The 15,510-nt window shown below is 32.2% G+C and overlaps 1 long non-coding RNA gene across 1 annotated transcript in view; it reads right to left on the bottom strand.

The window, feature by feature from the left end:
- Nucleotides 1–5,195: 5,195 nt before the first annotated feature.
- The window catches only part of LOC140693053 (uncharacterized), a 36,692-nt gene continuing 26,377 nt past the window's right edge, over nt 5,196–15,510 (bottom strand). Inside the window, exon 4 of the long non-coding RNA XR_012068704.1 lies at nt 5,196–5,515. This is a non-coding gene — a long non-coding RNA (uncharacterized lncRNA). The remainder of the gene's footprint in view (nt 5,516–15,510) is intronic.

Raw genomic sequence — 15,510 nt, 5'->3', positions numbered from 1 at the left:
AACTTACAGAAATCTTGCATTTCTACACACTAACAAGAAGCTAAATGATACAGAAAGTGAGGGAACTGTCTCATTTACAGTTGCATTACAAAAAAAATCAAAAAATGTATCCAACCAAGGAGGTAAAAGACCTGTACTCAGAAAACTATAAAATATTTATAACAGAAATTGAAGGTAATGCAAACAGATGAAAGGATATTCTGTGTTCATAGATGAGGAAAAATATAGTTTTTAAATGACAGCATAAGCCAAGAAAATGCACAAATTAAATTCAGTGCCTATCAAAATACCAAGGGCATTTTCAGACACTTAAAATAAATAATTCTAAAATTTACATGTAAACACAGAAGAATTGAAATCACTAAAAAAAAGAAAGAAAAGAATACAAACAGACTGAAAACAGAAACAACTTTAACAAAGAACAAAGAGGATATATCACTGTCCCTCATTTTAAACTATAATACAAAGCTACAGTAATGAAAAGAATATGGTAGTGGCACAGAACAAACAGAATAATAGAACACAAAAATGCCTGAAATTGGAAACAGACACTTATGGTTATTTAGCCCATTACAAAAAATGAATATACAGTGGGGAAAGGAAACCAACAGGCACATGAAACCGATCAACATCACTAACCATCAGAAAAATGCAAGTCCAAAAACCAATGAGATTTTATGTCACTCCTGTCAGAATGACTATTATCAAAAAGATAACAAACGTAAATATTGGTGAGGATTTAAGAAAAACAACCCTGATGCACTGCTGGAGTGAATGGAAATATATGCTGCCACTGTGGAAAGCAACATGGAGATTTATCTAAAAATAAAAAATGAAATATAATTCTACATTTAAATATCTGGATACTAATTCCAAGAAAATAAAGATACTAATTAGAAGAGATTAATTCAACCATATATTCACTGCAGCATTATTCACAAAAGACAGGATATACAAGCAAATTAATTGCTCAATAGATGATGGATAAAGAAGATATGAGTTTATAAAATATGTATCTATCCATTTAACTACAGATTTACCTATATATATATATATATATATACACACACACATAAAAATACAATGGGTTATTATTCAACTCCAAATAGATTAAGTTTTTGTCATTTGCAGCAAATGGGTAGACCAAGAGTGTAATATGCTAAGTGAAATAAGTCAGAAAGAGAATTACAAATACTGAATGATGTTATTCACATTTGGAATTTTAAACAAATGAACTTAACAACACAGAAAAGGAGTTATACATATAGAAAGAAAGAGTTTGTTCACAAGAAGGAGGGAAATGGGGTAAGGAAAAGAAAAAGTTGAGGAAAATTAAGAGAGAAATTTTTCCAGTTGCAAATTAAATGAAACACGGACAAGAAATATACTGTATGGGGAATAGTCAATAACTATGAAATATCTTTAAATAGCAACAAATCATAACTACATATATTCTGGAGAACAGTTTGAAATGTATTAAAAATAGTGAACATTATGTTGTGTAGGGGAAACTAACGCAGTGTTATAGATTAAAGTACACTTCAAAAACAAACAAACATGCTTACGGTAAATGAAAATAGATTTCTAATTAACAAAGGCAGGGGTTGGAAAAGGAGAATTTGATTAATGCACTCAAAAGCTACAAACCTCCAGCCGTAAAATAATCGTGTTCTAGGGATGCCCCATATTAACTTGCAAATTACAAGCAATACTGATTTATGTTCAATATAAATGTTGTTAAGAGAGTAGACCATAAGATTTCACATCACAACCAAAGACAAATTATATTTCTTTAAAATTGTATCTAAATGAGATAATGAATTCTCCCTAAAGTTGCTATGAAATTTATTACATGATAGTTGTATATCAAATCACTATCCTGTGCACCTAAACTTACACAATTTTTTATGCCAATTATATCTCAATAAAAGCAGAAGGAAAAATGGAAATTCAATGGTAATTTTTCCCATGTCATTTCTCATGTTCGTATTTGCAGCAAGTAAACTTATGTCATGATATACTTATCCTAGATAATGATACTAATAAATAGGTGATTCTAATAAGTTATAAATAAAGATAGTAATAAAATTAGTGTTTTACTATGCCTAAACTTTCTTCATTTTAACAGCCCACTGCTTCTGTAGGCATCAAAATTTCAATTTGTGTATTCATCTGAGATTAGGGAATGGATACAAATTTTAAACTGGCTGCTCTTGCTGTGAGTGATAAAGTTAACTGTCTCTGACCGATGGTCTCATCTCCCCGACAGCATCTGTAAGAAATGAACATGCTAGGTTGCTAAAAATCTCAGCATGGTTAAATCTCAGAACTCCTACAATTCTTAACTGTTTTGCAATGGGAATGCAATACTGACAAAGACTTGATATTGGATAACAATGTGGTGTTTTCTCATGGTTGCATTACGGAATGTGAGGATAATCCCTGAGATCCACAACAAATATTCTTGCTCAAGTGCTGGGCAAAGAAGTGTAAAACTTCTGCATTATTAGGACTGAGGACTGCTTTCAAAATGATGACTATGCTCACTCTATTCCAGGTAGTCCAAGGGAAGAAAAGTTATTGCAATTTCTGTGTGAACGGGAATAATTCAGTGGTTGAGACTCTACAAAGTATTCAACGTGTGTTCAAAGCCAAAATATGTTGTGTAAACAATGAGAATTAAAAGAAAAAAAGTTAGACATAAGCTTAAATAAAAAAGGTGATACAGTCCTGTGCTGGGCTCTGGGGACTGGAGAATATGTATGCCTCAATCCCATTCAAGGGTTCAGAGGCATGGCCCTAACATCAGCTCGGGATTCAATGAGCAGATAACAATTAGTATACTGGGAGAAATATAATCTACCTCTCCCTGATCGGAAGAAAATCTGGTGGCTCAATGAAAGTCTTAATTCAGAGAGATTCTGACAGATGCAGAGGAAAAATTCACTGATGACTCAACTAAGACAAACTTAGTTACTGCTTAACAATCCATCTTCACACACACACACACAGTGTTTGAGAGATTTGTAGTATTTTGTGGGAAGAATTCAATGGGCAGAGCTCAGAGAATAGATTTCATAGCAACGGCAAACTTTTGTACTTTGATCAAAACTCTAATTTTCCCAGGTAGAAAACTACAGATGGACAAACAAACAATATTCTTCTTTACGATATCTAATTTTGAATGTATACTGTAGCTTTTAACTTATCAGTATAGAACCTTGTTAAGATGATCACGGTAAGACCCACTGTCTTATAAGTGAGCTGGAAACTAGCTGCTCAACCAGCCCATCTGAACCCCAGACGACTAATGTAAGCAACAACATAGCCACCATCAGAGATCAGCAGACAAACTTAAAAGCTTGATGTATCTGTTGTAGGAAGAACCACGGCTGTCCAGACACAGTTCTCCAGCTGCAAGTGGTCTCTATTGTTCTCTTGGTATAGGTCATATTGGTGAGATGTTGCTAGAGTTCACCCTGGCCCATTTGCCCATTCTCCAGAATATCAAAAGCTTTCTTCACAACAGGTGACAAATTTTCAGTACACAATTCTGCCATTCTAGACTTATCAGCTGACACTGGCTGCATCATCGTGAGTAGAAGTCTTAGGGTCCCTGACCTTACCTACAATTTTCCAGTAATTTAGGGCATTTCACATTCTGAAAATGCTTCGTGTTTTTTTTTAAATTAATGGGAAAGAGTCAAAGACTTCCATGAATATTTTAAATTTCCTAATATCTGCAGAAATTTGGTATTCTTGCAGTTGGACAAATTTTTAATTCTATTACCCTCACCTCCTTCTAGTCCATACATTTTACATCGCAATTTGATTACTGAATACCACCACCCCATCCAAGGGTCTAGTACATCTTAGAAATTTCCCGTGTGAAGGTAAGAAGGGGCAAATGTTATGTGGGGTATATAAACCTACATTAAATGTTTGCAATGGCACTGTCTCTTCTGGAAAAAGCTCTGATTCTAAGAAGTAAATTAATTTGGAGTCAGTATAGTTATTGGTATGGGGAAGAGAATCAGCTATTTTGGGATGGGTGGGTGATGAAAAGACAGGAAAATATCCAGCAAATGAGAAAGGAATGATTTAGACTTATGGAAGTATGAATTGAGAAGACAATGATACTTTGTCTTCTGTACCTACCTCCAATTACTGTCTTGAGTGACTAGTCCTTGCACTGTGAAAAGAGCTAGTTTGTGGTATAGAGTAAAGACCATAACGAAATAGTTTGAAAACCATGACAGTTTTGATCTTTCAGGAAAGTAGATTTTGCTTAAAGTCAACATGTATTTTTCATTCACTAAATACTAAAATGCATCCTATGGCATGTGCTGTGCTTACTGTGCTGGTATCCAAGGCCGACAAGGAAAGCGGGATAGACATAAAACATCTGGAGGAGGTGGTTTCTGTGCTGAGAGGAGGATAGTCTAAGTAGGTAAAAGGAGGACACCCAACGTCCAAGGATGAGCTGGAATAAAACTGTTGAGTTTGGAGCTAACATTGTTGAGAAACATTTGGCTGGATATATATCCAGATACAGTGAAACATAAAGATATGCCAAGGTAGTCAGATGCCAGATTTATAAAGAAATGACTAAACTAAATTGAGTTAATTTTGTGTGATTAGAGTTGGAAATGCATTAAGTGCCATCCTGAGAACGTAAGCTTTTCTTTGCCTGGAAGATAATAGCAACATAAATTATTAACTAGAAAATATAGTGTAGACTGTTGAGGGCAGGAAATGAAAGCACCAACTGGAATGCTTTGAGAACAGCACAAAGAACACCATAGATAAATTACTACTTAAATTCTACCACATGCTGAATGTGCCATCTGAGACTACATCATGTGACCTTTTTGATTCCAGGGATGACATATTAGAGAACATGATCCCTGGGTGGTTCCTGCATGTATCTCCTGTTCCAAACTATCCTAACTTAACACATTTAATACTTTCCAGGAAGAACCAAAAACCACTTATTACTTTTCCCTCTCTCCATGTTTTATTATTTTTCCAAATTCTTCCATTTTTTTCTTCTTCCTTACAAGAAATTATTTAAATTTACTCCCATATTGTTCCATCAAAAGATTTTATCAATCAAATATCTCTTTTTTTTAAATGGCAAGTTAGTCTCCTGTTTAAATCTTAACTCTATTAAGAAATATTAAGGAAAATACAGGTACACATCTATGTTTATTGTTCAAATAAGAAAATAGCAGATAGTTGTCGACATTTGCCAACATCATTTATAATTTTTGTTTCCTACATAATCTGGTAGTTCTCTGGTAGATCAGTTGTAATTAGGATGACATTCATAAACTGAAGATGGCTGATGAGTTGGCCTTGAAAGAGAGTTAGCTGATGTATCAGCTATCACTGGCACTGGAAAGCGTGGGTTGCACCCTGGTTGAAGTTTAGGAAAACGACCTTCATTTGCAGATATGTTGTGATATGTATTTGGAAAAGTAGAAGGCTCCAGCATCAGTCCATAATAATTGCCCTGTATGGGAGATAAGATACTCTACTGAGAAATAGAAGTTGTAGTTTAAATGGAGTTCACAACACGGCCATTTGTTTCATTGTAACTTCTTTGAGAGTGCCAGTGGAGAGTGGTCAACTTATTTAGAATAGCTCGTTGACCAACTGCAATTTGTTCTGGTGGTCTGACATTGATGATGGAGGAGAAAAATCACCTCTGATCAGGGTAGTTGTATCACCAATTATGTGGCTAGTAGAGGGCTTTCTTTTTAGAAATTTGCAGAAGGTAATCATGGACTTTCTCCAATAGTGTCAGCCACAAATCCAGAATTATTATTATCCACATTATACCCTGCTTTAAAGTGCTGCTCTTTGAAGTCTTCAGCCAATGAAGACACCAGAGAGGCATTTTTAATCCCAACTTTTCTTTTTATTCTCACTAAAAGCTGGGGACAGCCTCGTTTAAAATTTGGATTATGATAAAAGTGCAGCTACAACCAAAGGAGAAACATTTTAGTAATTATACCAAAATACAAGACTACAATAAGCCTAAAGTATAAAACCTGATTCCACGTTTACTATGTAAGGATAATATCATCAAAATATGAACATTGCTAACAATATTTTGAAGTTCCTTATTTGGAAAATACACATTTAAATATTATAGTCATCAAATTTAAATGTTAGCATTTGCGGTAACGGTGAATGACACTTTTGAAAAGCAGCTTTATTACCTTTATATGGATTTCTGGAATGATTCATAGTTGTAAGCAAAGTTTCTCATAATCTTGAATACTTAAGTCACTGTCCTCATTTTTTAGAATAAATAAAGAATTTTAGACTTAATAGTTTAATACAATTTTCAAAATCTTGCTTTACTTTTATATTACCATTGATTGATGTGCAAAATAAAATTTTATATATAAGTTACCAAGTGGTAACTAAAATTTTTTATATCTTTCTTAATACAGACACTTCTTTTACTTCTGCTGGAAAGTCAGCTAGACAAGCACACATTTGAAAATTCTGCCTCACTTTCCTAAACCCATAAAAGTTAAGCTGTCTAAGTAAACTTTTCATGCTTCCAGTTTCAAATATTCTGAAAGGGGCCTTTCTTTCCAAAACTTCCTTCTTCAAGACATCTTCATCAATCACTACGGAAGACCCCATGAACACCCCACCAGATGGATTTAAATTGGTCACTCCAATCTATTTTCCAGAGTTTTCTTGGAAATGTCAGAGAACGAAAATCATTATCTTCTTCTGGTTCAGAGACACAATATGTGTAACATGGTGTTTTTATCAAGGATTCTTCAGACAAAGTCTGAAAGCATTTTCTTCAATCATAAAACTCATGTCCAAATCCCCAGAGAATGTTTGATCACACAATAGAGATCTACTGGAGTTTCCTGAGCCACTTGGTCCATCTTTATGAGACACATCTTGAATTTCTGAAGAAACATGTGCCATCTCAAATAACTTTTTCTACAGCTCCTTTTCTAATCTGCATGATTTTGACCACTGCAGCTTCATATGCTGCTTTGGCAGGCCTGCACAGATAAACTGCTAGGCCTTCAAAATGGTTCTCAACCTGAGTAGCTGTGACATCACAAAACGACTGGTATCCTAGCAACTCAAGTGTAACATTCAGCCATTGTTTACTTGTCATTCATCCAGTTAAAATGAAACATATATGATGCTTATTTTTAAAGTGTGATTTGCAAATATTATCCCAACAAAATCTTTTTAAATAATTTAATTTTGTGGTCTATGAAATAAAACCAATCTCCATCCTTTTGTATTAAAATTTATACCAGATTTGTGAACAGAGTATAAATATTGCACAAAATATATAGAATAATTTTAAAGTTTTGGAATTTAAAGTGAAATTCGTGTAAAACATGTACAGAGAATATATATCTATTTCTATATCATTTGTAATTAAAGTGAAACATAATTTGATTAGGAAATTGAAATACGTATTTATCTGTGTACTATATAAGAAGTAATTCAATATTCAAAACATGAGCAGATTAAATGTCAGTTTATTTGTTTTGTATATAAATAAATGTTTAATAATTATGAAATAAAATAAGATAAAATAATGCATCAAATTAAGAAATCCCATAAGGCGGAATTTTTGTTTTAAATTGTAATTCATTTCTATAAGTAAAACAAATTTAATTTAATAATCTACTCTAAAATTACATAAGAGAAAATCTTATTGTATATTTACAAATGTTTATTTTTGCCATTCTTTCAATCAGAGGTTTTTCATTCCCTAGAAGCAATAAATTTTCTTTACATCTTTATAATCCATTCACTTGTGTCTTCTGTTAAGTGTTCCAAAATGATGTTGATAAGTACAATTATGCACAAGATCCTGGGTTCAATAAGCAGTGTCTCCATTAAGGGTCAAACAAACAAACAATCAAAAAACAAAGAAATAACACTATATGTGATTTGGGGTGGAAAAGGCCAGGTAATGCATTTTTGGAAGGAATATGTATCTCAGTCCTGAAACAGTTGACATTGTTAGTAAAATACGGCATTTTAAGGCAAGTGTTTTGTTCACTAAATGTAAATAATAGCTATGTTCTGTATCAGTAAACTGTAGTAAATCCAGTTCTACCAAAATTATATTCTTTATTTAAAAATAAATTCCATTAAACATAAGCCAAATTCAAAATGAGGGATAAATTTTTTAAATAAATAAATGTAAACTCAAGCTGTAATGTAAATTTTTCTTTCAGTATGTGAACATTCCATTCTAAATAAACACTAGCAACCTGAATTCATTACATATTACAAGTATTATAAACTATAGTTTAGAGGGATTTAGTCCTGATTCATAAATATTACTTATCAAATTCAAATCAATATATGTGATACAATCCCTTAAATAGCAGAGAATTCAAAAACATCAATCTCAAAAATTGTAGGAAATTTATTGAGCAATCTGATCTTTACATTTTATAAAAATATTCTTAACAAATTCACTTTTAATACATTTCAACTAAACATAATAAAAGTCATATATGAAAAGCCCATGACTAACATCAAGTTCAATGTTAACATACAGGAAACTTTTCCTCTGGTCCACTAATAAGAAAAGGTAGCCCATTCTCACAAGTACTAAATTACACTATTTGAAGACCTAGCCAGAACAACTAGTCAAGAAAAAAATATAAAAGGCATATAACTTGTAAAAAAGCAGTAAAATTTTTAGAAATGGCATAATTATGCATAGATAGAAAACTCCATAGACTCCTCCAGTGACTGTTAGAAATAATGAACAAACTTAATAAACTTGCAGAATACAAAATCAATATACAAATATCCGTTGCATTTTTATATATTAAGAACAAATTATCAGCAAGAGAAATTAGGATAACAATTGTGTATATATTTATACCAAAAAGAATAAACTAGGAATACATTTGATAAGTGAAATAAAAGATCTAAATATAGATCTATAAATTACAGGTGCAAGAAATAAAAGTAAACCAAATAAATAGAAAGATATTCTCTGCTTATGGATTGTAAACAATGTGAGGATCTATTCTAATCAATCTTTTATATGTTCAATCTCCCTTGCACTAATTATTGAGGAGAATGTCTATTTTCATTTTATACTCTTGCTTCCTTTTTCATGGGTTAATTGATCATAGGTGTGAGGGATTATATCTGGTTGCTCTATCCTCTTCTATTGATTGGTGTCTGTTTTTGAGCTAGTTTCATGTTGTTTAAATTACTAAAGCTTTGTTGGACTGTTTAACTTCAGAGAACTATACACTATTAGATTTAATACACTTTTTCAAGATTATTTTTGCAACTCATGGTCTATGTGGTTACATAAAGATTTTGAAATTACCTGTTCTATTAAATGGAAAAATCTCATGGTTACTTTGACATGAATCACACTAAATGTAGATTGCTTTGTGTAGTATGTTTGTTTCAACCACATTATATCACATCATTAACATAAGAGAAATTTTCATTTCTTTGGATCAGTTTTAATTTCCTTCATCAATGTTTTCTATTATTTAATGTATAGGTTTTCTCCTTATTTCCTAACTTCATTTCTATGTATTCTATTCATATATATGTAATTATATATATTATATTTGTAAACAAGTTTCCTACACAAATACAACAGTCAGAAGACAGTGGCATGACATATTCAAAGTTCTGAAGGAAAGAAAGCTGTAATCTAAGATAATTTATCAAGCAAGGCTATTCTTTAGAATAGAAGGAGAGATAAATAACTTCCACTAAAGCAAGTACTAAAAGAATTTAGCAACAGAAAAAGAAATAATGTAAATCGACTCTAAAAAAAAAAGAAGCAGGATTCTATAGAAAGGAGAAAGGCATAATTAGAAAGGCAATAGCTACAATGTCTTACAATAGAATAAACATGATGTTGCAGTACAGTACATCAAAAATTTTAAGAGTCAGTGAGTGAAACAGGACAATACAGAGTATTTTCTTCTTGTTTCTGTTCTCTATAGGAGGGGTTAGAATTTCTATTCTTATCAGTTAAAAGTAAAAGATATAGTAATGTGTCAATATACATACAAGACAGGGTGGCCATAAGTCAAAACTTACAATGAAGTAACAAAGCCAAAAAGAAACCAAGATAATAAAAGAAAACTTATCAAGCAACAGAAAGAAAATGAAATGAACAAAAAGGAAATACCAAATCAACTGGAAAATGAAGTTCAAAATGGAAATAAACACCAGTCTATCAATAATTTTCATAAATGTTAATGGACTTAGTGCTTCAATCAAAAGATATATATTGTCAGATGGGATAATATAATGAGACCCTACATTATGAAGCATAAAAGAGTCCCACATTTGTAAGAGGAACACAAATTAATTGAAACTCAGAAGATGGAAAATATATTGCATGCAACTGGACATGACAAGAAAGCAGGATTGGCAGTACTGACTTCACACAAAATAGACTTTACAAGAAAGGTCATAGAGAAAGATAAACAAGGACATGAAATAATGATTAAAGGAGCAATAAAAATGAGGGTTTTAAACTCATTAATATATATGTACTCAATATAGGAGCACATAAATACATATAGCAAATACTAATAGATGAAAAGGGAGAAATGGATGGGAACACAATCACATTCGGAGACTATATCTCCCCTTTACCATCACTAGACTGGTGTTTCAGGCAGAAAATTATTAAGGGAAGAAAGATACAAAAAGATACGATAAAATAATTAGAGTTGGTGATATTTTCAAAACAGTACTCTTCCCCAAAACAGAATATACATTCTTTTCCAGTTCACCTGGAATATTTTCTAGAAAAGATTATGTCCTCAGGCACAGAAGAAGCCTCAACAAATTTAAGAAAATAAAACTAATTTGAAGCATCTTTTCTGAGTATAATACTATGAAAATAGTAATCCTTCACAGAAAAACATTGTGAAAAAATGACAGCATGAAAATTAAACACCATGGTACTATAACAAGTAGGGGAGGTGAAGATGTAAAAGAATAAATTAAAAAATATCTTCAGAAATATGTCAAAATACTACACAAAATCTATTGAATACATTTAAAGCAGGCTTAAGAGGTAAGTTTATTGTGACAACACTCCTCAAAGTAGAAGAGCAATTTCAAATAACTAATCAAAGGTTCTATGTTCACTAATCATGAAAAGAAGAGCAAACAAAACCAAAACTCAGCAGAAAGAGAGAAATAAGAATGATCAAGGAAGAAAGAATTGAAATACACATTAAAAAATAGAAAAAAACAATCAAAGTCTTGTTTGAAATAGTAAACATAATTGACAAAACTCTGGACAGGCTCACCAACAAGAAAAGAGAGAGAACACAAATAATATAAGAAATGAAAATGGAGAAACTAAAAAGAGTACAACAAATTTGCATATTATCATAAGTGAATAACATGAGCAACAGTATTGAAACAAAATGGATAACCAGGAATAAATGGAGAAGTTTTTGAAAACATTCAGCCCACCAATATTGCATCAAGAAGAAATTAACCATTTGAACAGTCAGATCACCAGAAATTGAATAGAATTATCAATACAATAAAAAATATCTGCAAACAAAATTGAAACCCAACTAGCTTCACTGGGGAATTATACCAAACATACAGAGAAAAATACATACCAGTCCTCCTCAAACTCTTCCAAAAGATTGATATGGAAAGAGTACACCCAAACTCACACTGTGAGGCCAACATCAACCTGATACAAAAACCAGACAAAGACACTACCCCAAGAGAAAACTATAGTCCAGTATCATTGATAAATATAGATGTAAATGTCCTTAAGAAAGTATTAACAAACAGAATCCAACAGCATGTAAAAAAAGATTATGCACCATGGTAATGTTACTTCATTCCAGGAAAACAAGGATGGTTTAACTTATGCAAATAAATCAATTGTAATACACCATATCAATAACTGAGAGGACAAAATAACACATGATCATCTCAGTATATGCAGAAATAACATTTGAGAAAAATTAACACCTATTTGCAGTAAAAGTTCTTGTAACAGTGTGCATAGAGGGACCATATCTCAACATAATGAAAGCTATTTATGACAAACATATAGCCAGCAAAATACTCAATGGTGAAAAACTGAAACCCTTCCCACAAAAACCTGAGACAAGACAAGGTTGCCCATTCTCACAATTTCAATACAATATAGTCTTGGAATTCCTAGCCACAATGATCAGACAAGGAAAATATATTAAAGGATTCAGACTGGAATAGAAGAGGTAAAATTGTCATGATAGGAAGACATGACACTATATATAGAAAACTGTAAAAGCTTCACAAAATATTACTTAGGCTGAAAAAGGAACTGGGCATGGTACCCAGAGCAATGTAAAAAAACCAATTACATTTCTTTACACTACCATTGAATCAACAGGAAAACAAATTATAGAGACAACCGCTTTTATAACTGCACCCAAAGCAAAAAAATGCTTAAGAAAAATTCTGACCAAGGAGGTGATGAAATATACATGGAGAACTAGAAAACATTGATTGAGGAAATCAAAAAAGAATGAAGAATAGGAAAGATGCCCAATGGTCTCGTAATGGAAGAAACAAAATTGTTAAAATGGTCATATTGCCCAAGGCAATCCCCAGACTTAATGTGATTTCCTATCAAATTATGCCAAAATTTTCTTTTTGGGACTGAAACAACTGATTCTAAGATTTACATAGAGTCATAAAAGATCCATAATTTCCAAAGCAATATTAATGAAAAAGAAAGAGGCTGGAGGAATAAACTACCTGTTCTCCATACACTATTGCAGAGCCACAATGAACAAAATGACAAGATATTCATACAGAAAGAGGCATATGGACCAAAAGAACAGAATAGAAGGCCTAGGAATAAATTTACAGGCCTACGTTCTATTAATCTTTGACAGAGTAGCCAGGAATATGACAGAGAAAAGACCATCTCTTCACCAACTGGTTTTGGGAATCTGGATAGCAGCATGCAGAGCAATGGAGTTAGAACACTCCTTCACTCCATACACAAGAATAAACTCAAAATGGCTTGAAGACTTAAATGTAAGGCAAGACACAGTAAATCTCCTAGAAGAAAATATTGGCAAAACACTTTGAAATAAATCTCAGGAATGATCTCTTAGAACAGACTACCCAGGTAATGAATGTAAGAATAAAATTAATAAATGGGACCTAATAAAACTTATAAGCTTTTGCACAGCAAAGGGAACCATAAACAAAGCAAAATGACAACCTGCAGTATTAAAGAAAATATGTAGAAGTGTGCAACTGACAAAGGCTTAATTTCCAAAATATAAAGAGTTCATACAAACTAATAATAATACTTAAAAAAAACAAGAAACCCAAATTGAAAATGGGCAGAAGCCCTGAACAAGCAATTCTCCAATAGAGACATACAAATGCCACATAGATATATGAAAAAAAAATTGCTCACTATCATTATCAGAGAAGGGCAATTCGAAACTCTAATGAAGTATCACCTCACAATAGTCACAATGGTCATCATTCAAAATTCCACAAACATTAAATCCTGGGTTATCTGTGGAGAAAGATGACCCTCTTTCACTGTTGGAAAGAATGTAGTTTGGTGCAGTCATTGCGAAAACCAGGGTGGGGATTCCTCAAAAGAATAAAAATAGGCTTAACATACGATCCAGCAATCACACTTCTGGGTATAAACCAAAGTGAACCCAAATTCAAAAAGACACCTGTACCCCAATGTTCTTTGCAGTGCTATATACAACAGCCACGACATGGAAGCAACCTAATTGTCCAACAACAGATAACAGTATTCAGAAGTTATCCCGTATTTACACAATGGAATACATTTCTGCAATAAAAAATGATAAAACAATGACATATGCAGCAAAATGGATGTCCCCAAAAAGTGTCATCTAATTGAAGTAAGCCAGAAAAATAAAGAAAAATAATACATGACATGACATATGGGGAACCTTAAAAAAAATTTGGATGAGAACACTATGATTTCATCTACAAAATTGAAAGAAACTCACAGATCTACTAAGCAATTATATGATTACAACGGAAAGGGGCTGTGAGAGGATATATTTGGGAGCTGTAGATTCATAAATTTTTTCCTCTATATATAAAAGTAAATTTTTTCAAAATTTCTCTTTATGACACAGGGCAGTAAGTTAAATATTGTGAAGTAATGTTTAATAGGCACATAAATATATGCATGTAGGGGGACACTGTGCTATACACCACAGATTGACACATTGTAAATGGCAATAATTCAATGATAAGTAAATGAATAAACATGTAAATAAATAAATAAATAAATAAATAAATAAATAAATAAATAATAACTAAATAAAAAATATTTAATAATAAATCAAATACAAAGATTCACACTACTTAACTTTACACCTTATGGATTTAGGAGAAATCAGAAAGAATAAAAAGAAAATTGAATGAAAGAGAGTATGGCAAATAACAAGAGATGCAATTGGAAAGCTAGAAAAAAATATACCTAAGTCTGTTTCTTTTAAACATAAACTGGACAAATGTTTAGGTTGGCTAATAAAATACAGACTCAAATAAAATTAGAAATAAAAGATAAGATATTACCACTGATGTTGTAGAGATGCAAAGCATCATAAGAAATTACCACTAGCCAATGATTTGAATGACCTAGAACTAAAGACAAATACCCAGAAACATATGTCTTCCAATACTGAATCAAGAAGTAATTAGAAAGATAATAGAGCAAAAATGTGTTTGAGTAAGTCAATAATTCTAACTTCCAAAGCCAGAAAAAATTTACAAAACGACTTTACTGGTGAATTCTGTCATACATTTGAAGACAATTTTTCACCAATTCTTCCCCAAATCTTCCAAGAGTTTGAAGGGGGTGAAAGGTTCCAAACATATTTTATGATGCGAGCTTTATTTGCTTAACAAAACTAGAAAGGACATTATATACAATAAATAGAATATTATCCCTGATGTACATATGTGCCAAAATTCTCAACAAAACACAAGCAAAATGAATTCAACAACACATTTAATGTATCATAAACATACATGAGTAAAGGTATATATCCCTGGGTTTAAGGATACTTCAAAATATTCAAATCGATAAAGATGACATGCCACACTAATTGAATGAGAAATAAAACTCACACAATCATCACAATAAGTGCGGAAAGAGCATTGTATATAATACAACATCCTTTTAAGATACTCCCAACAAATTAAATTAACCCTGTCAGTGGCACGATATAATTTACACACAAACACTGTGTGGATAGAAGCGAAGCAGTTCTCTGTTTTTTGATTCTTAGAAGAAGGGTTTATATAGGACATGCACAATGCCACACATATAATCTAGGTTATAACAATGTTAATAATCTTAAGCTATTTATGTTCCCATGCTCCTGCAGTAAGCGCAGGATGTTAAATGATCAGAATTGTTTTAAAGTTCACCACGGATCTTCATTAAGTAGGCCATCT

Source organism: Vicugna pacos, unplaced genomic scaffold, assembly GCF_048564905.1.
Source record: "Vicugna pacos unplaced genomic scaffold, VicPac4 scaffold_19, whole genome shotgun sequence".
NCBI classification, from domain to species: Eukaryota; Metazoa; Chordata; class Mammalia; order Artiodactyla; family Camelidae; genus Vicugna; species Vicugna pacos.
The sequence above is the reverse complement of the archived record's forward strand: the minus strand, read 5'-3'. Positions and strand labels throughout refer to the sequence as shown.